Here is a 27,866-nt window from a genome sequence, read left to right as displayed (position 1 = left end):
TGTATCATGTCTATAAATCCATGACCAAAACTTAGACCACTTTTGCAGATGTATCTCAACTAAAGAGGCACACCCAAAAAAGTAATTCCTAATCTTTATTGATATCCTTATCAAACACTTAAGGACATGCAAGAGTGTAGTTTTAATTAATTTGCTTAAAATCTCCTACTCTCATTTTAAAAGCCTGTAAACACCTGAGAGCCTTTCTCTTCATTGTCCCAACATTGAGTTCCCTGTCATCACAGTATCTCATCATTGTCATCTTTGTCACTCCATCTTCTCACCCTTCACACCATGTGTTGTCCCATATGACCCCTGTGCCAACAGAGCCCTTAAGACAAGGTTCTTCTGCTCTAGTTGTTTACCAAAGATGTTCATGTGTTTTTTATCATTTCTACACTACCACACCTATTAGGCAGGGGGCCTCAAACAGAGCCACATTAATTGTAATAAACTGTTTCTCCAGCTTCCCTTTCTACCTGCTATTATGAGACCTAGACCCCCATGCAAGGTCCACCACTTAAGTATGTGAGCCCCCAAAGGTTGCTCTAAACTTCTTATAAACAAGGCTTAGTATTAAATAAATATAGTTGGTAATTAGATCTTGAGCCCACATAGCTGTGTGATCTTAAGCATAGTATTTCCTGACCTGCTACAGTGGGTTGAGTAGTGTCCTTCAAAACTTCATGTCCACCCAGAACCCCAGAATGTGATCTTATTTGGAAATAAGGTCTTTGCAGAAATAGTTAAGGGAAGAATCAAAATGAGATCCTAGTGGATTAGGGTAGGCCCTCAATCCAGTGAAAGAGTTCTTGTAGGGACAGAAGAGGAGACACAGGGAAGAAGGCCATATGAAGACAGAGGCAGAGATTGGAGTTATGCTACCACAAGCCAAGAAACACCAGGAGCCACCATGAGCTAGAAGAGGCAAGGAAGGATTCTCCCCTAGAGCATTTGAAGGGAGCATGACCCTGCTGAAACCTTGGTTTTGAACTTCTGGCCTCCAGAACTCTGAGAGAATAGTACGTACCTCATACAAATGTTCTGTAGATTAGATGAGATGATGCATGTGAAGAACCTGGCATTGATACAAGAGCAAGTTCTAGTCTCTACTTAGTCACTCGCTAGTGATGATAGGGAACATTACTCAAATTCTCTAAGCTTCAGTTATCTTCACTGTAAAAAACGGAGCTTATAATTTCCACCTACCTTCACTGAAGAGGATTTGTGATGAACAAATGAAGTATAAATATGAAAACTCCTGTCATACAAGAAACGATCATGAAATGTGGGAATCTGTGTTCTTCCTTCCCCCTTTCCCATCAAATTACAGGACATGGTGGATTGGGGGAAGAGACCAGATCATCAGGATTCCCTTCAGTTATTTGCTTCAGTAAGAAGAATGACCACACTGCAACACCAAAAGGAACTCTGGCAGTATCTTTGGGTTGATTTCTGGATCTTCTTAAGCTATTCTCCTCTAAATATAGTTTTCAGAAGTGTTGATATTGACATCACTAAGCCACAACAATCTCTATGCGGGTAGAATTGGTACAAATCTTATCAGCGGTACCATCAGTTGAACCAGTCCAGATCTTCCTCCTTCCCTCCCTCTCTTTTTTCTTCCCTTCTTGCAACATTTCTTCCCATCCACTCTCTCTCCGTACTATCACGCTTCTCTGACATCATGACCGGGGAAAACGCTGAAAAGAGGGCGGCCCCACTCTGCTCACGGTGATTCCTCATACTCTAAGCTTGACTTGTGAGCGAGTACATAGATGTGTGTACCTGGGAGCTGTAGCAGTCTTCACTGAGACCTGGGACAGATTGCCTGAGAGGAAATATGCAGCATAGAAACTGTGTAGTAGGTATTTGTGAACGATTCAGTACATCGCAGTGATCCACAAGACCAGGTTGCTAGCTAGAGCCAGGACTATAATTTCACCAATGGTGACCCCAAGACCACCAAAGTATCATAGAGGAATCAAGCCAGGGAACTATGTGATGGGAGCGCAGCCTCGTTATCCGCCATTTATTCAGTGACCTTGAGTTTACTTCAGTCACCTGTGAGAGGGGTAGCCGGGCACCGGGCTGGCTTCTGAGGGCCCTAGGAGAAGCATGGGAAATACCCAGGGAAGGAAGCCCAACAGCCAGATGCCAGAAGCCTGCCCAGGTGATGCCTACCACCTGCTCAGCAAACAGGTGGTCTGAGGGGATTGCAAAAGTCCAAAAACCTTTCCGAGGGGATAGATAAAGGGCTAAAAATGTTTAAGGTGTAGAAGGTCCTTCTACATGTGTAGAAGGTGTGCATGGTCCTTGGTGTGAATCTGGCTCTGACATGCACTTGAGTGGCCTTGAGAAAATCACTGCTTTAAGCTTCAGTTGCCCTAAATGTAAAGTGAAGATAAACCTACCTTGCAGGCTTGTTGTAAGATTTAACTGAAATTATATATGAAAGCATCCTGGGACATAAGATTAGAAAAAAATTGATTCTTTCTTCCCTCCCTCCCTTCCTTCCTTCCTTCCTCTTCTCTCCTGAGTTCCTATAAAATCGCCTTCCCAAGATGTAGACAAAAAACCTTTACATTCCACATGAAGAGAATAATCTATTTCTTGTTCATTTAACGTTAAAATTCAAAAGGTCCTTTTCTTAGTGAAAGCTAGAAAGGGACATTGGTAATATCTCCTACAGACACCCCTAGATTTCCAAAGCTGGTGACAGTCTGAACGTAAGCTGCCTCTCCACTTGTCACTGGGTAAAGTATCCCCATACTGTGAACAAGAACTGGGCTACATATATTATATATCCACTTCGGTGCTCCTAAATGCTAATTTGTGATGGGCCAAGAGTAGACAGAGAAGAAATGGTAAAAATGGCGATTTAATAGTCACTAAGTTATCTAAGGGTCATAAAGCTGAAAAAGATATAAAGACAAGGTAAATGGCCAAGAAGTTAATAATAGTTACCTGAGAGCAGGGAATGAGTTAAGGCCTTGAGTGAGAGATTTAGACTTAAAGAAGATGGATTATTTAGGAAGATTTCAGCTTCAGGGAACAGAAAACTCAGCTCAACGTTGCTTAAACAATAGATTTATTGGCTCATATATCAGGAAGTCTGGATAGAGTGAGAGCTTCAGCATTGCTGGATTCTGTGGTTCAGTATATCGACTGGGTCTATGTTCTCTAGCCTTTCTACTCTGCAGACTGAGTGTGAGCTCATCACCAGAGTTCAGTCCACAGGATGGCCCCAGTAGCCATCAGAGCTATGTTCACTGTTAGTAGGAGAGAGGAACAGGCTGTTACCAAACACAAATTCCTGTGCCCAATGCACAGTGAAGCCAAACCAGAATTTGCAGCAGAGAAAGGTTTATTGTAGGGCCATGCAAGGAGATGGTGGCTGGGTGGCTCGTGCCCCAAAATCCTCGAACTCCCCAAAGGGTGTGAGCAAAGGACTTTTAAAGGCAAGGTGAGGGAGGGGCATGGTTAGTTGCTGCAAACTTGGTGTCCGAATCGTTTGTTCTTACAGCTGTTCACGTAGGTCAGGTCATGATGTTCCTGTAAACCTCCAAAAGACAAATGTTATTCTCTGTTCTGCAACTTTTTGCCTCTATATGAATGGACTCTGAAAGGTCGGAGCCTTGAGAATAGGCTATCCTGTATATTTCAGGGTACAGACAACATTCTTTTACAAAAGGTGCAGAGCCAGCATGAGTAAGCACAGACAATAGAGCACAAAGATTAAAGTAAAAGGAACAGATCTAATATGGAGTCAGATTTATTCTTCCCTATTACAAGGCTTCTCACAATTCAGAAACCTCCCACCAATCTGTCTTCACTTTAGATTAACTGGACTTGGGTCACATACCCATTCCTGAAGAGGGAAGGACTTATCCCTCGACCAGTCGAGCTCTTCCCTGGGCTGTGTGGGGGTCAGCTTCCCTTGGGGAATTTGAGCTGTGTCGGGGGAGGGGGGGGCTTAGATACTCTAACAAAACTGGAATTGATCAGGAAGAAAAAAGTATGACTAGGTCCAGGGTAGGCCACCAAAATATAGAAGATTAGAGAGGTGAAATTTACAAATTTCTGAGAGCCAGGTTTTCATACCTGGGGGCAATGTTGCACAGGGAATTGCTGGCAAAGTCAGATCTGGACCTTTTTCTTAAGTCCCAGGCAGGACATTTGCTTTATTGTTGTGTTGTTTTGTTTGAACTATACTGCTCTGCCTCTTAAACAAGTAGTGCAAAACCTCCTCTCCCTAACAAGTACACACAAGAAGCGATTTCCAATTCTGAAGTCCTCTGCACTCAGTCGGTTCCCAAGCCCATGCATCATATCATGTACCCACTATAGTGGGAGGTCTTGGGAGTGTTGTCACCCTGTCAAGGTCAGTGGTTCTTAACCTGACTGAGCAATAGGATCATCTGGGCAGCTTATTAAACGTACACCTGCCAGAGATACTGATTCAGTAGGTATGAGGACTGGACAGCTCTATTCTTTTTTAATCCTGGATCAGAGGGAATTGAAGACTGGAAAACTGAAGGCTGGGTTGGGAGAGAACATTATTTCACAGTGCACTTTTTTGCATGGTTTGCCTTTTTTTCATCATATTATACTATTCTCTTCCTTTCCCTTCCTTTCTCTTTTCTTTTTTTTTTTCTTTTTCTCTCTTTTCTTTTTTTAAGGCCCCTGATGTTTCTGAGGTGCAGCCTGGGGCTGAGAACTTTTCATCAATATGGTCCAATATCAAGCTTTGGATTGGCTACTCCGGAGGCCAAAAGTGTTTTGAGCCCTATTTTCAGAGTCATAGTGGAGCATTGCCTTTTAAGGAAAACACTGAGGTCAGTGCTGATGCCTGACTCACGTTCTTAGACTCATTTCTTTTCTGGTTTCTGCAAAGACCTCAGAGTCTCAAATATGCCCCATTTCTTGAAATGAAGAACTGTAGATGACCAGAGAATTTTGGTGACACAGAAAAGGAGAATTCAACAGAACGTTGTTCAGTTCCCTCTTGAAAGAGTAAGCAGACAGATCTCTCATAAGTAGAGTCAGCTCCACGCTGTTCCCACCAGTCAGTCCACCAACAATAAGTCTCAATGGCAGACAGAGACCACAGTAAAAAGATGCTGTTTATTTTTAAATCTCATTATAGGTGTTCTTTCCAAAATCTCTTCTAAGTGATCAGAGGCACTGCTCCTCTTCCAATTACAACCCAAGAAGTAAGAATCACTAACTGGATGTGTTAAAACCCTTCTCACTAGCAATTTAAAGAGATTAGAAAGTTGCTGGAGAGAGAGAGGTGTTTAGAAATCATTGAAATGATAGACATTGTTTTCAGAAAGGGACATCCTTTGTTCACTCTTTTGTAGCTAGTTATGGTCTGATGGAAACCAACCACAAAGGCAATACAGTGTAGCCTAATGGTCATTTTCACAAGAATAGACAAGACTACTTGTGGACACAGTAATTACTCTCTGTTTCACCTTTGCTTCATACTGGATATTTTTTAACCAGCATATAGATTTGTCTGGTGAATCTCAAGGTTTACCATATACGGGAAATCATTCTTCCTAGAAGGCCAAAGTCATAGCTTGTCCTTAACAACTGACTAAAAACCTTTTAGGTGCACAGTGCCTCCCTCCCCACCCCCCACCATATATCTATACTGTACTTTCTTTCACAAAGCCTTCCTCTCCTCATAACACCTGTAGAGCTATTCCTCAGCAGCCAACTTTAGAGCAAAGAGCTTGTCTGTTTGCAAGATGCAAATGCCAGGTTATTCTGGGGTAGGAGAGTCCAGAAGACATCTCAGCCATGAAATTCGTGCAGAACAATGAGTGACTCAGTCTGAGGAAATATTGATCTGAGCTTTTGGCACCAAATTTCCTAGCTCTCCCTTCAAGTGGCCAAGCCGTAGTCTGGGCTTGGGGCCTGGGGGTTCATCCAAGATGGAAAAAAGATCCAGGTTAGTTCCAGGAACTGATAAGAGATTGTAGGAGAAGGGAGACCAACATTTCCCTATGGCCATCTTCCCCATGAAGCATTGTGAGGAAAGAAGCCAGATTTTGTTTCCCAGTGTTTTTCTGTTCCCATCCATCTACCTGGGCCTTAAATTTCTAAATATGATTATTTTCATGAGCTAACTAAGTTCTACAGAGTACATATTTCTTATTAAGTGAAATTTGGTATTTAGTATTCTACACTGCTTTAAAAATTAAAGAATATTTTTCCTTTAGTTCAAAGAAGGAGGTAGAGAAGTAACTGTTGAGTTCCTACTGTGATTCAGACACGTGTTGGATTTTTATGTTATCTCATTTAATTCTTGTAACTATCCTACAAATTAGTTACATTGTATTATTTAATATTAATCCCCAGATAGTATCTACTGCATGTCGTCTCTGTTCTAGGTACCCTTGTAGGTGCTGGAGACATTGTGATCCCACCAGGAATTCAGTCTGGTGGGCAAGACAACATATGAGTGAATCATTACAAAGAAAAATGCCATAACAGATAGATATATATATATATTTTATAAATTTATTTATTTTTTTATTTAATTTTGGCTGTGTTGGGTCTTCGTTGCTGTGCACGGGCTTTCTCTAGTGGCAGTGAATGGGGCTACTCTTTGTTGCGGTGCTCAGGCTTCTCGCTGCAGTGGCTTCTCTTGCTGTGGAGCACGGGCTCTAGGCGCGTGGATTTCAGTAGTTGCGGCACGTGGGCTCAGTTGTTGTGGCTCGCAGGCTCTAGAGCTCAGGCTCAGTAGTTGTGGGGCACAGGCTTAGTTGCTCCGTGGCATGTGGGATCTTCCCGGACCAGGGCTTGAACCTGTGTGGCCTGCACTGGCAGGCGGATTCTTAACCGCTGCGCCACCAAGGAAGTCCGGCCATAATAGATATATAACAGAAGGCTGTAGGAGTGTGCATTTTAAAAATGTAAATCTCTTTAATGTATGCACCAATCAAAATGGTAGACCTACCACCTCCCCAGAAGAGATTCCAAGGTAGTTGCAGAGGACTCCAATATTTTAATACAATCAACTTACTTTTGTAAAAACAGATAATTAAGTAGGAATATAAGCTGCCCTTTTTTTCCTTTAGGGAACATTGGGAAGGTTTCTGAATCTTTTTTTTTCCTAATCAACTAACTTAAAATGTTCTAAAGAGACTTCACTTATTCAATCATACTCCCACATGATTTTTAAGATAATTTAATGTGGCTTACAAAGATGGCATACAACAGCACAGGGTAAATAAAAATACTCAGTACAAAAATGACTCTATGTCGATTTCCTCTTACTATCTATTTCCTGTTCCCCACAAACAACTGTTTCCTTTTTTCTGGTTTTGATTCTGTTTCAAGTCTCTGTGGCTGTCCCACCTCTGGAACTAATTCTGTGCCTTGCACATGCCCCAGACTGCCTGGCTTGCCTCCACGTGGGGTCTGTGTCGCCTTTCCATGAGCACAATTAAGTCTCCAAACTACTTAGGCAGGAACTTCTCTCCCAAACAAATCTGTTTATCAGAGAGCAGTTGGATTGCATGCACAGAAGCCTCAACAAACAGGATGTTCCATCTCAAATTTATGGCCTCTCGGCATACGCCAGAACGCCTCCCAAGGACGCGAGTGACTCTCAAGATGCTATAGTGCGTCATCAACCACAGTCGCTGAAGGGAACGGGCTGGGCATCCACTTATTGGCACTTCCTGGATGAAGTACGACAATCAGTGCCTTTTTTGAATTTGTGCGGCTTTTGGCTTATTAATTTCAGGATGGGAAATCATTAGTGTTCTTAATTTAAAGAGGAAACCATTGGACAAGAGCCTGCAGCTATAAATCGATACTAAAGATTTTCTCTGAAATATGATGTGTCTACCTGACTCTGAGATTGGATTTTTTTTTTTTTTCCCTTTTCGTTTCTGAGCTTTTGAATTTGACTTAACATACTGACTCTGTCAGATTCCTGTGGTGAATTGATAATGAAATTAGGGGAGACAGAGTCCATTGACTTAGAAGATCTGTGCCATTAGTTAAGTCTTCTCTCTGTTTCTGCAACTGGCTTGACACCAGCTTAGTCACCTTGGTTTTGGCATTTGCCTCTGACACAGACACTTAAGAGACCATAGCTCAGAATGGAGATGAGGAGGTAGCATGGTAAATAGATGCTATAAAAATAAGGGGGAAATCAGTATTTCCATTAACATCTGGGAGAGACTTTCCAAAGAAAGTTTATATGTGTAGCTGACAGTTATGTGCCAAGAAGACTAGTTCCTTTAAGGATCACGAATTATGTGACTATCACTGTGGTGTTACTTCGTTTTTATTTTCACAAGAAATTTCACCAATAGCTTTTAAAACTAAAACAAACAAAAATCAAGGAAACAAAAAAACTCTGCCTGTGGGCTTCCCTGGTGGCACAGTGGTTGAGAGTCCGCCTGCCAATGCAGGGGACACAGGTTCGTGCCCCGGTCCGGGAAGATCCCACATGCCGCGGAGCGGCTGGGCCCGTGAGCCATGGCCGCTGAGCCTGCGCATCCGGAGCCTGTGCTCCGCAACGGGAGAAGCCACAACAGTGAGAGGCCCGCGTACCGCAAAAAACCAAACAAACAAAAAAACTCTGCCTAGGAAAAATATTGAAATAAAGGTTATATTTTTTAAGAAAATGGATATGATAAAAATTCTACTTATATACATCAAAATTATTAGGCAGTGTGGAGTTTGGGCATTTCTCTGCCTCTAGGGACAGAGGTCTTCAACTCAGCAGATCAAGAGATGTAGATTGTCGGTTTGGATCTGAAGGACACAGTTCCTCTAAACTTGATTCTGATCTTCAAGATAGGGCAAGTTTAGAACAAAGTGCTGAGAACCTTGGGAGAAAATGAGAGCTTCTCAGAATTCAAATGAGCAAAAGCCAGGAATGTTCATCAGTATCTGACATGCATTCAAGACTATGGAAAAGCAAATTTCAAAAAGTTCAAAGAAAATATACATTCAGTCTCTTGACCAGAGGGTTTTCTGAAAGGGTGTAGATAGGTCCATAAGGAGTAGAAAATGAAATTCTAGCTATGTAATAAAAATAACCCGAATATGGAAGAAAATCTACAGAAATCAATATGGTTGCTCAGAGAACTCTCCTTTGAGCTAAGATTTTTAAAAGCACGTTTGAAAGATTAAAGAACTTGTAGCCAAGAACAAAAGCAACACAATAGCACAAACCTAGAAGAGTAGTGTCATAAAGAATAAGGTAAAAAATAGGCTCAATTTTGCTAGGGGAAAAAAGAGATAACAAAGAATGACTTTTACCAATGTGTAGGGAGCAGAGAAGAACAAGGAAGTTTTAGTCATATTTCTAAGAGATTGTGATGTAATGGTAACAAGACAAAGAGAAAATAAAATTACTCAGCTCCTGTTTTGCTCTGTCTTCTCTACCAGAAGAACACCCTTCAGATTCAAAATGTAAAGATGCCTGGCAGATGTGCCTGAGGACTGAAAACAAAATGTGTTAAATGCCAGGCAGGGAGCTCCTGAATGATTGTCCACAGGGGACTCAGCTGTGTAAAGGACAGAGCTGGGAGCAGCCAGAAGCTGGGCCACTGCTGCAACAGTCCCTACAAGAGATGATGAAGGGTTGAAGGGAGGCCGAGCAGAAGGTCAGAGAAAGGAGGTCAAGGCTGAGGAGATAGAACTGATGGAATAACCCATTGCAGATGCTCTAGAAAAGATATGGATATGCTGTATGAGGATTTAACAGATCTTCTGTGAAAACAAAAAGCAGATGGGATGGGGGAGTGGGGAATGTGGGCGGGGAGCAATCATGTGAACCTAGTCATGGACACAGAAAGTTGGGGTGTGTTTAATACAGGGAGAATCCAGGTTTGCCAGAATCATGGGTTATAATAGCTGGATATAAAGGGGACATGGAGGAAGGGATAAAGTCCAAAGGTTTATTACTCATCAGAAAATCCAGAATAGGGCTCCACACCTGCTGAGGAGCTGGGGAGGAATTGGAAAAAAAAAAAGTGATAGAAGCCATTCATGTATCTCATCCTGTGGACACCAGCTAATTGGAATATACATCTCAAACCTAATGGAATCAGGAGTTTTGTGATTTTTTTTGTGCTTTTTTGTGGGATTGAATAGTTAATAGTAAAACTACTGAAAATGGACAGTACCACTCCTCCTTACCCTATTAAAGGCAGGGTATCTGGGTTATTAATTATTTTAAAAAATTTTTTTATTTTTAATGAAGTTTAGTTGATTTACAATGTTCTGTTAATTTGGGGTTATTAAATATTGAATTGAAGGATGTTAGTGCTAAGAAAGAAACGTTCATGGTCCCACCAGAGCTCATAATAAGATGAGGGGGTCAAGGAAAGCATCTCTAAGGACATGATATAGGGGCTGAAAGCTTAGAGATGAGTAGAACTTAGCCTGAAGAAGTATTGCACACATTGGGAGTGTTAAGACTTTAATCAGATCTGGCCGCCTCACTTCCAAGAGGAATTTTGCCAAACTGAAGCTCTGTCGTATAAATATGAGGAACCAGAGACAGCAAGCCAGGACTTAGGAGGAAAGCTGTTTTATCAATTTTGTGTAGCAGAATTGTAGGAAGAATTTGATCTAATTCTTAAGTGATCTAGCTTCAAGGTCAAGCTCAGAGGCTTCAGAGCCAGATATCTAGATTTGAATCCTGGCTCTGCCATGAATTACATTACTTCCTATGTATAACAACAACAACAACAGTAATAATACATATTTTGTAGGATTTTTGAGAGGATTAAATGAATAAATACATGTCAAGTGTCTAAAACAGTGCCTGGAATAATAGCAGGCACTGGCTATTGTTGGCTATTATTATTGCAAAGCAGATAGATATGTATCATGTTGGCTATTATTATTGCAAAGCAGATAGATATGTATCATTTATAATAGAATATTTTAGCAATCCGAGTTGTTGAGCAAAGTAACCTCAGTTATCTGAAAAAATAACCTGAAATGTTTTCATTCCAAAGTGTGAAATGAGAGACTTTTAACTTACTGTCAACCTGCCACACCCTCTTTTAAATGCTTCTTGGTAGTTAGTAAAATGATTGTATTTTAATCGAGTCAGCAATAGCAATAAAGTTCAGTGAAGAAACACAGATTTTTTTTTTTCCCTTTCATGGGCTTTCCTCAAAATTCTTGATCTCAGTGAGAGCACTGATCATCTGTGAGTCATCTGGCGTCTCAAAAGGCAGAAAAGAATCAAAGAAGATTTAGAAGAAAACATTGGCCCATTTGCCTCAGAATTCAGCCTGGTTGATTTGCTCAATGGTTAAAGGGAAACAGCAACTACACTAAACGCCAGAATGGTCAGTGCAATTAATGCAATTAAAGTAATTAGTCCTGGCAGCTGTAAGGTCAAATAGAGGTAGCTTTGTAACAACAGTCTGCCACTGCAAAATTACTGACATTTGCAACTAAATTATATTCTCTAAATTGTTGCCTTAATGCTAAATAAATAAAGTTATGCTAATGTAGAGACTGATTACAGATTGAAATTAGCACAATTGCTTGTTATACAGTCTGCTAGGGTTAACATTTTTTAAAAACATAATTAATGGCCTTTGCTTACTGTCTCTGGTTATAGATCCTGCAGCTCATTTGCATTCTTTTGCAATATTCTGACAGTGCTAAATGTCTAAGAAGAAAGATCTCATCTGGAGGCGGAAAATGCGCTTTGCACGTCATCAAGCTAAAACTTGTTATGGTTTCAGGCTAGCGTTAATAACAAAGATGACCAGAGAGAGAATGGAACAGAATGAAGCAAGAATCCGTTTTGCTTTTTAGTCTCGTGATCCAAGCCTTTTCTGGAGTCAATGTGAAATGTAATTGCTCTTTTGACCTCTATCTTCTCTCTCCCCAGGTCTGAGGAAGAGCTACACTGGTTGATTATTGCGGGAATGAAAGGCACTCTGACCTTGTCGACCGAACGCCTTGCGGCTTTCAATGTTGCCCATTATACCGAAGGCAGGCAACTCCTGGAGAGAGGCAGAATCGACAGGAGAGCTGCTCCCTGGGCAACCTGCCAGAAAAGGCTTCGGCAGCAGCAATTCAGACAGGGCCAAACAGCTCAGGCAGCTAAGGAAACAGCTTGGGGGGGGGGGGGGGGGGAAGGTGAGGGAAAGACAGAGTATATAAAAATATTGTTAGCACACAGTTTAAAGAGCTCTCAGGCATCCATGCTATAGGGCGCCTTTGTTAATACCGCCCTGCATCATCCACCCGAACTGAAAACTGACCTGGGAAGGAAGCGCAACCAATGTAAGTGCAGCTACTGATTTCCTAAAATAGGCTGTCATTCACTCCAAAGCGTTTCTGACAGTCCTCCTATGTCAATCGGAATGTACCAGCAAAAAGTGGGTCAGGGTATTTAGTTATAATAATTGTTCTAGATTATAAATTATTCACTACAAACCTGGTTGGGTTATTTTTAGAATGTATGGTTCACAGAAGGATTAGGGGTGCAACTTGGGATGAAAACAACAGGCTGGCTCCTTCGAGCTCTCTAGTTAAAGCTTCCTTGTTTAAAATCAGCTGTGGGTCCTTTGCGTCTCTGCTACTTCTACTCCAATCAGTTCTATTCAACAAAATTTTATCGAGCATTTATTACGTGCTTCAGCACTGTGGGAGAATAAATGACATGTGAAGTGTGCCTGTGAATTAAGGAGACTGGTTGACCAGTCAGACACAGGAGTGGTGCCATTTGTTTTGTCATTTCATTTCAGGCATTGAGGGAGAGCACAGAGGGCCTGCTGTGGCATTGATGTTAGGGTTTTCTATTTAGATTCTGGCTTTAAGTCTTACAGTCAGCTTCAGGTTCATATTGTCAGGCCCACTTTAGGAAGAGAAGATTGACTGTAGTAATAAAGGCTTTGGAGTCTGGAATTAGCCAGATTTGGGTTCAAACTCAATTTTGTTGCTACTCAAAATCTGTGCAATTTTGAAAAAACTCTCCATATTTCTGAGCTTTGGTTGGCCTTGTTCCTACAGTGAAGGAGACTAGATGGAACTAAGACCCTTTCCAGCTATATTGTTCTATGAAAAAGATTGTTCAGCAACCACACATCCCAGATTTTCTGGGACACCCCACCTCCAAAGTATTATGGCCTGTTGTACCTATAAAATTATTTATACCCATCAAATGCTGAATCACCATCACCTGATTTATACATTGAACGAACCATCAGAGGTGGGAACAGGCTGGGGAGAGTGGTGTTAAAAGATAATTTTCATAGAAAGGTAAAATCGTGACCCTCATACGGATATAAAAATGTGTATATGTTAAAGATTTGATTCTACTCATTAATCAAAGACGGAACCGACAGATGTTATAACTGGTTCAAGAGAATCTGAAAGGAGACATTTAAAGATCAGAAATATTGAAATGAGAATGCAAATAGAACAAAACTGGGTTTTTTTCCAGGGGGAGTGGAGAGAAATCAATTGAACCTCTACCAGACAGGGAAGCATTTGCATGTCTGTCAGTTACCTATAACATACAAGTTGTAAAATAGCTCAAGGGCAGTGAAGACTAGAATCAGATAACAGGAAGGGTGTGCTGTGTGCAGACAATGCATAGTTTCCCATGAAGCACAGTTTTTCCCTACAGTGGAAATAGCTTCATATGGACTATGGCATTTCATTGTGATTTCTGGTTCTTCAGTGGCTATCTGGGGAAGGATCTCAGTGGGGACTTGGGTGTGGACAAGAATCACCTGGGAAACTTCCAAATCAGAATCACACCTCCAAACCAAACTGCATCCAGGGTTCTAACAAATGTTGTAAACAATTAGACGGCCTTTTCCACTGCTTTTTGAGGTTGAAGTTATGATTGAAGGAGACCTAGAAAGTCGGCTGTGTGTATTTATAGGGGCAGTATTTCTTCCCGATCCTTTGAGGAGCCTTTTGTGACTTTCTTGATGTGGTTTAAGGGTCATGAAACTGTTAAGTGTTAGTTCACCGAGGGCTAAGGTCCAATGTGCACACTGAAGGCAAGGCAAAGTCCAAAGGAGAAAAATGGGAATTAAAGAAATAAAAAGAGGGAAGAAGCATTGGGTTTGCTGCCAGAACACAGATGTCATGAAAACCACTGCTAAATCTAAGCCAAGATGGGAAAGGAATAGACTCCTATCAACATGGTCATCACTGGACACCTAGATTCGGGCAAGTCTACCACTGCTAGCCATCTGACCTAGAAATATGGTGGGATTAACAGAAGAACCATCAAAAAATTTGAGAAGGAGTCTGCTGAGATGGGAAAGGGCTCCTTCAGGGCGGTCTGGGTCTTGGATAAACTGTAAGCTGAAGGTGAGCTTGGTGTCACCATTGATAGCTCCCTATGGAAATTCAAAACCAGCAAGTATTTTATGACCATCACTGATGCCCCAAGACACAGAGACTTTATCAAAAACTTGATTTCAGGCACATCTCCTGCTGACTGTGCTGTCCTGATTGTCGTTCCTGGTGTTGGTGAATTTGAAGCAGGGATCTTCAAGAACGGGCAGACCGTCAGCATGCCCCTCTGGCTTCCACACCGGGTGTGAAACAACGAATTGTTGGTTTTAACAAAATGGATCCCACTGAGCTACTCTGTGGCCGGAAGTGATACAAGGAAATCATAAAGGAAGTCAGCACCTACATTAAGAAAATTGACTCAACCCTGACACAGTAGCATTTGTGCCAATTTCTGGTTGGAACGGTGACAGCATGCTGGAGCCAAGTGCTAACGTGCCTTGTTCCAGGGATGGAAAGTCACCTGTGAACGTGGCAATGCCAGTGGAACCATGCTGCTTGAGGCTTGGGATCGCACCCTGCCATCAACTCGTCCAAGTGACAAGTCCTTGCCTCTGCCCCACCAGCACATCTACAAAATTGGTAGTATTGACACTGTCCCTGGCAGCCGAGTGGAGACTGGTATTCTCACCCCTAGCATGGTGTTCATCTTTGCTCCAGGCAACTGAAGTAAAGTCTGTTGAAACGCACCATGAAGCTTTGAGTGAAGCTCTTCCTGGGGACAATGTGAACTTCAGTGTCAAGAACGTGTCTGTCAAAGATGTTCATCATGGGCAGTGTGGCTGGTGGGATAGCAAAAATGACCCACCAGTGGAAGCAGCTGGCTTCATGGCTTGGGTGATGATCCTGAACCGTATCCAGGCCAAATCAGGGCTGGCTACACCCCTGCGCTGAATTGTCACACAGCTCACATTGCTTGCAAGTTTGCTGAGCTGAGAAGATTGATTGTTGTTCTGGGCCCAAACTCATGCCATCTGGTGATGCTGCTGAGTTGATGTGGTTCCTGACAAGCCCACCTGTGTTGATAGCTTCTCTGCCTATCTGCCTCTGGGCCCTTTTGCTGTTTGTGAGATAAGACACAATCGGTTGCCACAGGTGTCATCAGAGCAGTGGACAAGAAGGTGGCTGGAGCTGGTTCAGTCACCAAGTCTGCCGGGAAGACTCAGAAGACTAAATAAATATTATCCCTAATACCTGCCAGCCTGCTCTTAATCGTGGTAGAACAGTCTCAGAATGGGTGGTCTGAATTGGCCATTTAAGTTTATTAGTAAAAGACTAGTTAGTGATAATAATGCATCGTAAAACCTTCAGGAGGAAAGGAGAATGTTTTGTGAACCGTTTTTGTGTGTGTGTAAGGTATTCGTTTTAAAAAACCAGTACTTTTTCATGGAAACAACTTGACCAAAAATCTGTCACAGAATTTTGAAAACCATTAAAAGAAAGTTTAATGAGAAAAAAAAAAGTGGGGAGTGAAGACTAAGATGAAGAGAATGGAAACAGGGAAGAGAGGAATGAGCTGGGGCAGAGGCAGCAGGGATGCCTCCCGATAGATCTACTTGTTAATAAAAACACCATTTCAAAGTCACGCGCACATGGAGTACAGGTAACAAGAAGTTTGATTTCCAAAGCACTGCCGCTTTTTAGATTTCCCACCTCCACTGGAAATCTAACATGGTCACAGTTTTGAGGAATTTATCAGGAAATATGCTAATTCTATTATAATACATGAAATATACACTGTTCCTGCAGTGTTACACATTGGGGTTTTTTTTCCCCTCTCTTCCGTGCTCCCCACCCTACACAAAAATTGAAAATAAAGAAAATCATTGATTGAATGCCTAAATTGAAGTTTTTTCTGTTTTAATTTATTTTTAAAAACCCAATACTGTATTGTAATATACTGGACTAAAGGAGATATAGTTATTTCTAGTTCTGAAAGGAGAATTTGTGAAAATGCCATTTCAGGACTTTAGCTCAGCAACTAAAATGAAATGTGATAGAGAAAGAAGACATGAAATGTGGACAACTTCATGGTGGTTCTAGGAAGGCTAAGAATCACTAGGGATTGAGAGTTTAGATGGAGGAAAGATGGCTTAGGGTCAGGGCACACTAGACCTTCTATTTAGTAAAGCTTTATAACCTCCCAAGATATTATCCTGGAGTCACTCTTAAAATTCGATGAAACTGGGTAACTCTCACACAGAGGTCAGCTCAAAATGGGGGGCAGTATTATCTTGACTAAATCCTTTGGGAACTGTGGATACCAGGTAGGAAGGAAGGCCCGTGGGTTTTTGACATGACATAGTGCAGCTGGGCCAGCAGACTCCCAGCTGGCAGGGAGATCAGTGTGTTTGGAGGAGGCAAAAAAGCTTAAACCAACCAGCACCGTGAAACAAATGAAAGAATGCTACTTGAGCCTCTCTGAAGTCAAAGTTTCATATAAAGTGTTTGGTCCTACAGACTAGTTTCTTTCTTTTCATTGTTTTAACCTAAGGGATGAAGAAAAATAAATCGATGTCAGATTAAAAAAAAAAAAAAAACTGCTGGTAGCTCCATACAATATATTAAAAATGAAAATACTCGTTTGCTTGTGGGGAGAAGAGAAAGCCAATAAAATTTAGAGAAGCTTCCTTCTAGTAGTACACATTGTTTAAAAGGAACTTTAGAGCTATTATTCCTCTTGTGATCTTCCCCCAAAGCTACAGAGGTGAGCAAAATCTACCCATATTGCGCTGCTAGCTGTCGTTTTAAATAGCATCATACACACACCTTCCAAGTTCTGAAAAGCCCATTCAGTGTTTTATATAAAAGCAAGTTACCGGAAATGGGCAGAGAACACACTCCTAAATATAGCAACATAATTACTGTCATGTAAATTATCTCCTCTCTGTAGCGTTAGAACAATGAGATAAAAGGTTTATCTTGACAAAGTTTGAATAAGTAGAGGTGGAATTGATTCAGAATCTCCATAACTGCTCCATCCACGGGCAGTGGGAGGGGGAAAAGAGAGCTCCTTTAATTTCACTATCAGCACGTCCTTCCTGTTCATTTGCATTTGGGGAGTTTTTCCACAGTGCATTCATTTGCTAGTGAGATAATGTGTCCCTGCATGATCAGTTAAGAGAGGGATAGAATTACTAATGATGAAAAGAGGCAGCACAAGGGCAAGAAAGCAAAGCAGCCCTTCCTTTTCTTGCCTAATCTGGATGGATCTGAATTTCAACCATCTCATTTTTTTTTTTTTTCCTAGTGGTGATGGTGGGGCTGTTTTCCAAAGCTGGGTTAAGACATTGCAAATTGAGTTCTACACATTCTTTTCTTTTTTTTTAAGTGCCATTCAAAGAAGGAATGTGATGTCATTGTGCTGAGTGGCTGTTCTATTCTGGCTGTTCGCATGTACTTGTCAGTTAATAAATTGAGGGCAATTTAAATCAACTGTCACTCAATGAGCATCAGCTGTTTTCCAGGTACTATGGAAATAACAACAGGAAGGTCTTGTCCTTTAAAAAAGAATTCTAAACAGAAAGAAAACTTTGATTCACAGAAATGTTTAAATCAATGATGAGAGTAATGCGGTGTTACTAGTAGCAGAGCCATCGGAAGGTCAAAGATAGAAATATAGGTTAAATGGAAGGAGTGGAGGGATGTCTTATCCTGTGCTGTCTTTAGGTAAGTGTAGGGTTTACCCAGAATGCTCAGTGGACAACATTTCAATACTCCCTAGGACAAGTCAAAGTTAGGAAGCCAGCAGTGGGCGTTGGAGCTGGGAAGCAGAACAGCGAGTTTGGAGTTCAGGAGTCTCTGGCCTGCAAACTAGACAATACCCTGGCCCTTAATTTTCTTTATTGCAAGCTTCCAAACGTCTCCAGAATAGGAAAACGGTGTCCTTTTAGGAAAAAATGTGAGAAAGCAACAGCATGATGATCAGCATTTCAGTGATATAGATAATGTAGAGACCAAGTTCAAACACCCTTACATAATGAAAAGGGTGTAGTAATACACAATGAGAAAAGATGACTTTGCTTTAACATACCTAGGAAGCTTTTTAAAGGTAGCTTGGAAGCCTGAAGCGCTCAGTTGGCTGACCTGACTGGGTGAGGCTTAGCTTCCTTTTATCTATTGCCTGCTGCCCTTTGGGTCGAGTACTTACTTCCCTGGGATAAAGGAAGGCTCCAGAGTGAGTAAAAACGTGCCAAATTTGAAGCTACACTGCTCTAGGTCACCCAGAAACACCGCAACTGTGAGTTGGCTACTAATCCACCCTTGTTTCCCTATGCCAGCCCATGGTGGTTAAGCGTGTTTGGTATTGAAATCCGCCAGACTGAAGAATGACACCCTGGGCCTTGTCACCCACAGAAAGCAAAAGGAACTATGAAATAATCAGTCTCATAAAGAAAATAGTGTTCCTTTAGTGGAACATTGCTGTCCACTAAACAGTTGTTACAGAGGAAATGTAGCTCCTATAATGGGGGACTTTTTTCCAAGGCTATTTGTCCAAAGGTGAGAGTGTCATAGCAATAATCCTAAAAATGAGAGTGGAATTATGAAGGAATCCTTTGCAACTCTGCACCCCCATATTCTAAATGTATTCACTGCCCAAAACTATCAGAACGTATCCTAAATTAAGACTAACGCGCAAACCAAAGCAGCATTGTACCACCATTTTTCAACCACAAACCCCCATCCACTGATGGGCTGCCCCCATCCACTGATGGGCTGAACTAGGGCAATGACAGAGGAGATAGAGAAGGGAATGGAGGAAAACTGGCAAAGATGGATTGAATATGGGCAGGAGGGGCAGTGATGGACAATTGCGTATCAGAGCTAATCCCTAAATTTCTGTATGGAATGATGGCGTTTTTATTGAAATAGAAACTCTGCAGGAAGATGAGGATTGGAGGAGAAAGACCATCATGGGGAGGAATTAGAAAAGAGAAGCTCCTGAAAACAGAGAAATAGGGACAACAGAGAGAACCAGGACTCAGAGGAGATAGTAGGAACCAACTCAGTGTATAGGTTGAAGGATTAACTTTAGAAAGAGGAAAGAGGGACACTCTTCCTCTAAACAAGGAAACATCTTGCTCTAAGCTAGGAAACTCCTTCCTTTAAACTAGGGAACTAACATTTATTGATGGCTTTGCATGTACCTAGCATAAGACCTCGGCACTTCTCATATTTTAGGATGCTGTTAAAAGAGAGCAGGCTATTGTATGACAGCCTTTATTCTCCCTGTGTCTACAGGACAAGGACACTGGCTATGATTTAAAAAGATAGAGGTCAGATTAAAAAGGTGGATGCATTTGAAGGTACGCATTAGGGAAGGTGAAAGGAAAATGACTAGGGATAAAAAAGGAATGCCAAGTAGTATTGAGAGCTGGATATGCATAGGTCAAGGTCTTAATTGTTTTTAGACAAACTTAAGTGCCATGTGGATATAATCCAGGGTCACAAATTGCTTTCTTCATTCTTAAAATGGTCATATTCTTTAAAAGCTAGGCTGAAAAGAACAGAGAAAATCAAAGTCTCTAGCGTATGTCTGAGCCAGTGCTTGCAAGTATGGAGGGTTCTTAAATCCATGCCCTTCCCAGGTCGATAGGTTAAACACAAGCCTATGTTACATGGGGTCAGATTCCCTGCAGTGTTCCCAAGGGTTTAATCCTACAGATTAGCAACACTGGGAGACAGGATTCTTGCCTAACTCTGTGAGCTCTCTTCACAGGTGTTTTGTGAATCTCTGTGAGGTGTGGTGCAAATGAATAAAAGGGATCTAGTCAAATTTCCTGGAAATGTTCCATATTCTAGCAAAAATAGTTACAGTAAATTCTCTTATAACACCCAGTTGAGGGGACTTCCCTGGTGGTCCAGTGGTTAAGTGGCCCATGCTTCCACTGCAGGGGACACAGGTTTGATCCCTGGTTAGGAAACTAAGATCCCTCATGCCACGCAGCATGGCCCAAAACCAACCAAACAAAACAACAAGGACAACATAAAATGAACACCCAGTTGAACAGGTAGGCTCATTCGATTTAACAGACATCTGCTAGGCACCGCTAGGTGTGAGGCACAGTGCTAGCTACTGGGAGGGGGGCAGATATGATGATGATGGCGATGGTGATGGTGGTGGTAAGGTTACTTTATGGGGGAGGGGCTTACTCTGCACCAAATACTGTCCTGAGCTCCCTATGTACGTCCATCTGAGTAAATGCTTATAACAGTCTTAGGAGGGTGGGGTCTAATCCCTGCAGCACAGAATTGGAAACTAAGGCTTGTTGGTCACTCTCTGCCTCCCTGAGTCTCAAGGTAAAGTCAAGCCTTGAGCAAAGACCACCTGTCTTTCCCTTGCTTCTTCCACTCTCACTTTAAAATTATTAGCGGGGAAGTTGAACTCAGAAGTTACCAGGGAAATAAAGTGGACTTTTACATCAAGTCTAGATGTTGAGAAAATCGACCAATCCTTTATTGTCGTATCATGTTAAATCATATCATATCAGATGTTCTTGATTGTCATAAAGATATATTTAGAAGCGTGACAGACAGCCTTGAAAAAAATTGTCTTTTGATGGTTGATTGTATTGGTTAATGGATAACTGAAGCCAGCTAGAGGCAGCCATATATACACAAGACAATCAATCTTTTTTTTTTTTTAAACCTTAAAATGTGACAGAAGTGTGAGTGCTTCTAATGAGAACATGGAAGTGATTGTGTAAAAAAAAAGCATGTTTGAAAGCATTCTAATACGATAATTCATATTTTATTTGAGTCTCTTCTAATTAAAAAAAAGAAGAAATTATGTCTGTTGGGAAATATCCAGAAACATTGTATATTTATGTCCTAAGATAGTTTTAGGAGCTTCTCTATTATCAAGATTTTTAAGAATCATTTTCATAATGGAACCATACTTTAATTAAAACATCCATGGATCATTCCATTTAATTTCTTTTAACCCCACCAAAAACACGTCACCTACCATTTGCAGCCTCAAGAGTATATACAAATTTGTTAAACCATCTTTAGAGAAAAGCTTGTAGATTTTTCAAGTGTTTATGCTTAGTTTATTAACATTATTTAAATTGTGACATAACCAGTGTTGCTTTGCTGCCACTACCTTGGAAATGTTTAAACATTATTATAACTTAGCTCTACATTCCAGTTTTATCTCTAAAATTAATGCTTTTAGGGTCAATTTATGCCTGTCAACAAGTAGTGATCAGAGATGTGAGGTGGCTCATAATCCAGAGGTACTAGGTTACAATGTGTTACCATGGAAACTGTGTTTTATTGCATCTTCTCTTCTTGATTTAAGGCATTTGACAATCACAGTAACTGTTTGCCAGTCTTCCCACATCATAAAAAGTTCAAAAACACAAACAACCAATAGGGGAAAAAAAAAAAAAAAAAGGAAGGAAGTGGGGGTGGGGATCCTCTACTGTTCTTGGACCTCACCAGAAACATGAAAAAGAAATGACAGCCTTATATTTAACGTGGACCTTTTGTGAATAGTTTATCTCTCAGAAAGTGCAGGAGTGTTTGAAAATTCAATCAGTGGTTAGTCATCCAATGGACCTGTCTGCCTGTGGTTCATTTTGTTTATTGCATCATATATCTTTTATGATCACTGGGACTTTAGCCTGAAACAGCATTTTCTTTAACAAGAGCCATGTTTCCGTTAAGGTTGTTTATTGCATCTGAAACATTACTCCTTGAAATCATGGTACATTTTCTATCGAGCAAAGGTCTGCAACAGACTCTTGCATGAATGTGTTTATTCAGAATCTAGAGTTAAAAAAAAAAAGAGGTCCAGTTCATGTAACATTAATCACTTTGCCAGTGTTAGCTGAGGTCATTGCCACATTCCTAGCAGTATTAAGGCAAGTCAAGATTAATTACGTACATTAAACCTTAGAAGGGAAGCACGTGAAAGGGATCTCAAATTAGACATTTCTTAAAAGACAGAGAAATGACTGTGGCGAAATGGGCTAACTCTGCGGCAGTTTGACTTTACAGTATGCTAGCTTTTACTACATGGGGTCAGTACCGTCTCTGTGAATCTGTAGGCATCCTTCTTCCTATCTCTGGAAGTTTATAGGTCAAATTTAAGGTCTTTCTGAGCATTCAAAATGAAGATTCATTCACTAAACAATTTTTTAGTACATGCTAACCACCAGGCACGGGCTAGGAACTGTCCAGGCGAAGATGAAACAGACATGGTCCTCCCTTTCCTGCTCCCTCCAAGAACTGCATGATCCACCCAGGGAGATGGGTACCAGATGTGCACAATCTGAGCAGAGTTTTGTGGGAGTACAGAGGAAGGAATGATTCATTGTGATGGGAAGTCAGAAAAGACTTTACTGACATTAACTTTACAGGGGTAGAAAGGTGAGCAAAGCAGTCCAGGCGGAGACCCAAACTAATTAGTGATTTGATGGGACTGGAGCTGAAGGCTTTTGTGCAAGAGCTGAAGGCAGCGGCAGAAAATGAGATTGTACAGTAAGTTAGAGCCAGACTGCAAAATCTCTGAACATGTACTTTATCCTAAAAGCAATGAGAAGCCTTTGAAGAATTTTTTTTTTTTTAATATAAATTTATTTATTTTTGGCTGCATTGGGTCTTCGTTTCTGCATGTGGGCTTTTCTCTAGTTGTGGCGAGCCTGGGAGCCTGGGCTACTATTCGTTGCGGTGGCTTCTCTTGTTGCGGAACACAGGCTCTAGGCGCACGGGCTTCAGTAGTTGTGGCACGTGGGCTCAGTAGCTGTGGCTCTTGGGCTCTAGAGCACAGGCTCAGTAGTTGTGGCCCACGGGCTTAGTTGCTCCGCGGCATGTGGGATCCTCCCGGACCAGGGCCCGAACCCGCGTCTCCTGCATTGGCAGGCAGACTCTTCACCACTGCGCCACCAGGGAAGCCCCCTAAGTAGGAAAATTTAAAGAACCAGATTAAGTTAGAAACTGAATACAACTTGGGGTGAGGGCAAGTTGGATGGCAGTTTCACTGGTAAGAAACTAGAATCATTGTCTTCAAAAAGGAGGAGAATTCAGTCATCCATAAAAGGGATAACAGCTTACGTTTGGCCGTAGAATGGAGAGAGACATGTATTATGGAACCAGATGTGATAGGAATATTCACCTGAGTTCCTGAAGGGAGCCAAGGATAGATGATGGAGAAAAAAGAATCCAAGATGGTGCCAGGGGATCTAGCTGGGTTGAATATGCAGATGGTAATGCCACTAACCAAAGCACCTGAGGTCATGGGAACATTCAAATGGTGATTTCTATTAGGATGTTGGACATACTACACGGCACTAATGAATGATGTTGGGACTGGATACACTGATTTGGGGACCATTAACTTATACCAGGTTAAGTCGTCAGGGAAGACGAGAATGTTTAAGGGGAGAAGGTAGAAAAAGAAGAAAAGACAGTCTAGGGAAGAGTTTCTGGGGGAGAAAGTATTTCTCAGTTGTGTGATAGTTTTCACGTTGAGAAACAAAAATTAGAGGCTTGAGTAATTTTCATGTTTTTCTCTAAATAGTAAACTTGGTACACAGAATAATAATGTCTAAGAGAAAATTTAAGAGCAAATATTTGATTAAAAATATTTTACCTCTGGTTGCATATATATATATAATGCAATCTGTATTTAAGACGCTAGTGGGCTCATATTTGAAAAGAAATGTTTCATGAGAGGCTTACATAATTTTGAACCATCGCAGCTTTAAGTGTTCGTAATATGCATATTTAAATATGTTCTTACATTGTATGTGACAGATTTACATACTTCCCATGTCACCATTAAAAATTTATTTATATTTAAAAATACATTTTATATTCCCATAAAAAGGAGAAATTAAATCGTAAAAATACACACCAAGTTAGTGTTTATAGTCTAACTACTACTCTCACAAAAAAGCATTAGAGTCGGTGTCTGTCTTGCCCGTGTTTAGTAAGGAGAGAAGGCCCAGGTAAGAGCTTTTTGCTCATGGAGTTTTGTATTTCAAGGACTAAATTTTCCTAACAACATAGATACAGCAAATATGAAATACAAAACTGTTGCCTTCTAATAGAGGAAAGGGTTGAAATCGTATTCATCTATGCTTGCCCTCACCTTTATTAATATTGAAAATTTAAGAATTCGTTATCATCCAGTATCAAGAAATCATTGGAAAAATCAGTACTGCATGTAGAATTCAGGAACACCATTTGGGGGAGGTTTATGCCTTCTAACTAGTTTTCTGTTCATTCATATAATCATTCATTCATTTAGTAAGAACTTACTGAGCAGCCATTATGTTCCAGACTCTACTAGTAGATGTAGGATGCTAATATGGTCCTTGCATTCAAGAAATTAATACTCTTGGCAAAAAGATGAGATAGATTCTCAGATTGCTGTTGTGACTGGCTATGCCGGCTGGGCTCTGTACAACTCCAGAGGGAGCCATCCTTTATAGGCTATAGTGTAGCCCTGGAGTGATCCCAGCCCCAGCTTAAGCCAGTGGGCACCTGCATCTCCCTGGTCACAGTGATTAGCTCAGAGATAGGCATGTGACCCAGTCAGAGCCAGTGAGATGTGAAGAGGTGTTTGCTGGAACTTCTAGTAAAAAGAAGTTCCCTTTCTCTTCCTGAGAGCTCCCCAAGGGAGACTATTTTCTGCTGGATGATGTAGTGTGAGATATAAGGAATTGCTTCAGGTGTTTTGCCAGTGGGAGCTATGAGCCTGGAGTTACTGGGTTCCATCCTGTGGAGTCTGAAGAAGGCAGCGATATGGTGGGAAGGATAGGGGGAGGGAGTACCCGGGTCCTTAGTGACGTCATGGGAGCAGTGGATCAAGCCTCTTAAAAGGCCAGGGATAAGTCAGTTGCATAAGCCCATACGTTCCCTTGTTTTTTGTTGTTTGTTGTTGTTTTTGTTTTTTGCATAAACCAGATTGTGTGGGTTTTCTTGTCACAATTACAAGAATCTTGACATAGTCACCAGTACTGTTACCTCTTGTATAATATATAACTTTTATGCCTTTTCAGACAATCTAGTGGCCATGTTCTTCCACATGTGTATTCCAGCTTAGGGTAACGTGGATCCCAGTGCAGTCAGTGAGAGAATGGATAAAGTTCAACCTCGTTCAGAGCTTGACCTCTAAGATCAGAGGTGGAGCCAACTGCTTTCCAATCCATCAGTTCTCATTCAACCTGTTATGGAGATGATGACAAAGAGAATGAATATTAAAAAAAAAAAAAAAAAAGAAGTATTGAACATTCAAAGCTAACCTTCCAAGCTGACTTGACACTATCTTCCTAGATTTGGAGGCTTTTTGTTTTTTATATCTTCAGTGACACATAGGAAAGTGCTTAGCATTTATGCAAAGCTTAACAAACATTTGCTTAAATTTTTTTATGTGTTTTTATTGTGGTAAAATATACATCATTTACCATTTTAATAACCATTTTTAACTGTATCATTTAGTGACATTAAGTACATTCACAGTGTTGTGCAACCATCGCCACTATCTATTTTCAGAAATTTTCCATCATCCCCCGAAGAAACTCTGCACCCATTAAACAATAACTCTCCCTCCTCCCTGCAGCCCCTGTAACCTCTATTCTACTTTGTTTCTATGAGTTTGACATTTTAGGTACTTCGTGTAAGTAGAATCATGCAATATTTGTACTTTTGTGTCTTATTTCACTTAACATAATATTTTCAAGGTTCATCCATGTGGTAGCATAAAAATTTGCTTTCAAATATGTTCCTCTCCCTTTCCCCCAAGAGTGTTTAATTTCTGCTATTCAAAAAATAATACGTAAATACTGGGTTAATCTTTTAAAAAATTAGACCATACTCAGGAACTGACACATATTTTGGACCCAGAAGGAACCAGGCAGTATACTAAGCGTATAACAGACATTACATTATCCAGTGCTCACAATCATAACAGTTGTGTTACTTCCAAAGACCCACAGTCGCAACATCACGTGATATTGTAGCCAGGATATGATCTCAGTTCACTCTGACCCAGAGACCATGCTTTTCCCATTTCTCCAATGCTCCGTGGAATTCAAATCAGAGAATGGTCTAACTATAAAGCCTATTTCTAGTTTTTTAATATCTTTAACATTTCCAGGGTAATAGATTTATCTTTCTAGTTAGGTTTTATTCGTGCTGATAGAAAAACTAGTTCACACTAGTGGGGTTTACTGAAATCTTTGGCATGAGGTTACCCTCCAGAAACCTACTGAGGGGTAGATAGTCTCATCCAAGGACTCAAGCCTTCTGTGTCCAACCCAGGGTTCACTACACACCCAGCACAAACATACTCAGCTTGCTGTTTGTCTGAACGCCTACTGTTCTTTGCGCATGCTAACCCCTCAGTACACTTGCACTGAACACGTGGTATCCTTGGCTTTCTCAGAGAGGATCTAAGCTCCATCAGACATTAGTGCTGATGACTCCATGGCCATTCTTCAACAAGCTATAGGTCCAGATGAAATTTTAAGGCCAAGATGGAGTTAGCCTCTGCATCTTCTGCCTTATACAGTCCCTTGAATTTCCCTCTTATTATTTTAATCCCTATCAAAAATAAACAAATGCACAATTACCTGTGATTCTTTAGGATACACTTATCATGATTACAGAGCTAACCATTCTTCTTGCCCCCCTGTGCTACCATTCCAGCTACCCCAGAGGAACCCTGCCCAGCCGCCCGAGAGCCAAAGGACCAGGGCCACTCTTCAGCTCAGATCTACATGATTGTCTGGAGATGTCTTTAAAAGGATGGAAAAAGGCTTCTGAAAAAAGGTATTTCATTTTCTAGAGGCTGAAAAAAGTGGGTCAGAGGTTTTTTCCAAATCTAGGGCAAACCTATTTTTTGGCTAAGGACTTTATAAGACATTGCTCTATTTAGCAAGCAAACTGCATTGCCACGTATCTGGCTCCTCTGAGAGAACTGTCTCCCTAAGTTTGGATCATCGCTAAGTGTGCGCTCATGCGTTCTTCACTCACGTATAGTTTAACCTTGACAGTGGCTCTCCTGGGACGCTTTGGGGGAATTAGCGTACACACTGGCAAGCGAATAGATAGTGCAGTTAATAGTTGGAATCCCAGCTCCAACACTACTTCCTGTGAGGTTATGAGCAATTCTCTGAACCTCTCTCTAGCTATCATTTATTTATTGCTGTGTAACAAAGCAGTCCAAAACTTGGTAGGCTAGAAACAATAACTTTTTTTGGATTATTATTGTGTGAGTCAGCAATTTGGACTTGGTTCCACTGGGCAGTTCTTCTGGTCTCTATGGGATCACCCATTTAGCTAAGTCAGACAGTGGCTCAAATGGGGCTGCCTGGTCTAAGATGGTCTCATTTACATGTTTGTCTGGGGCACCGCCGTTCTCCGCCCCCATCACAGTTCCAGCAGGCTAGCTTAGGCTTGTTCACACAGTGGTCTCAGGGTTGTAACCACAAGCCAAAGAAAGCAAATCCATGTGCAACACTTTCAAACCTCTGCTCACATTTGTCATGTCCCATTGGCCAAAGAAAGTCTCATGGCCAAGCCCA

The 27,866-nt window shown here is 41.2% G+C and overlaps 1 protein-coding gene and 1 pseudogene across 11 annotated transcripts in view; both read left to right on the top strand.

The window, feature by feature from the left end:
• Positions 1-27,866, top strand: part of ZNF608 (zinc finger protein 608) — a 744,094-nt gene that overhangs the window by 581,150 nt on the left and 135,078 nt on the right. For 10 of the 11 annotated variants that reach the window (XM_029216087.1, XM_029216082.1, XM_029216085.1 and 7 more), the window contains one exon: positions 26,989-27,111. The gene's annotated coding sequence lies outside the window, so the exon portion shown is untranslated. Of the gene's footprint in view, positions 1-12,197; positions 12,298-26,988; positions 27,112-27,866 lie in introns of those variants that run through there. The other variant, XM_029216088.1, reaches the window with a different exon arrangement.
• LOC114891778 lies at positions 13,394-15,779 on the top strand (annotated as a pseudogene).

Source organism: Monodon monoceros, unplaced genomic scaffold (genome assembly GCF_005190385.1).
Source record: "Monodon monoceros isolate NGI ecotype Baffin Bay Population unplaced genomic scaffold, NGI_Narwhal_1 Super_Scaffold_12, whole genome shotgun sequence".
Lineage (NCBI taxonomy): Eukaryota > Metazoa > Chordata > Mammalia > Artiodactyla > Monodontidae > Monodon > Monodon monoceros.
The sequence above is the reverse complement of the archived record's forward strand: the minus strand, read 5'-3'. Positions and strand labels throughout refer to the sequence as shown.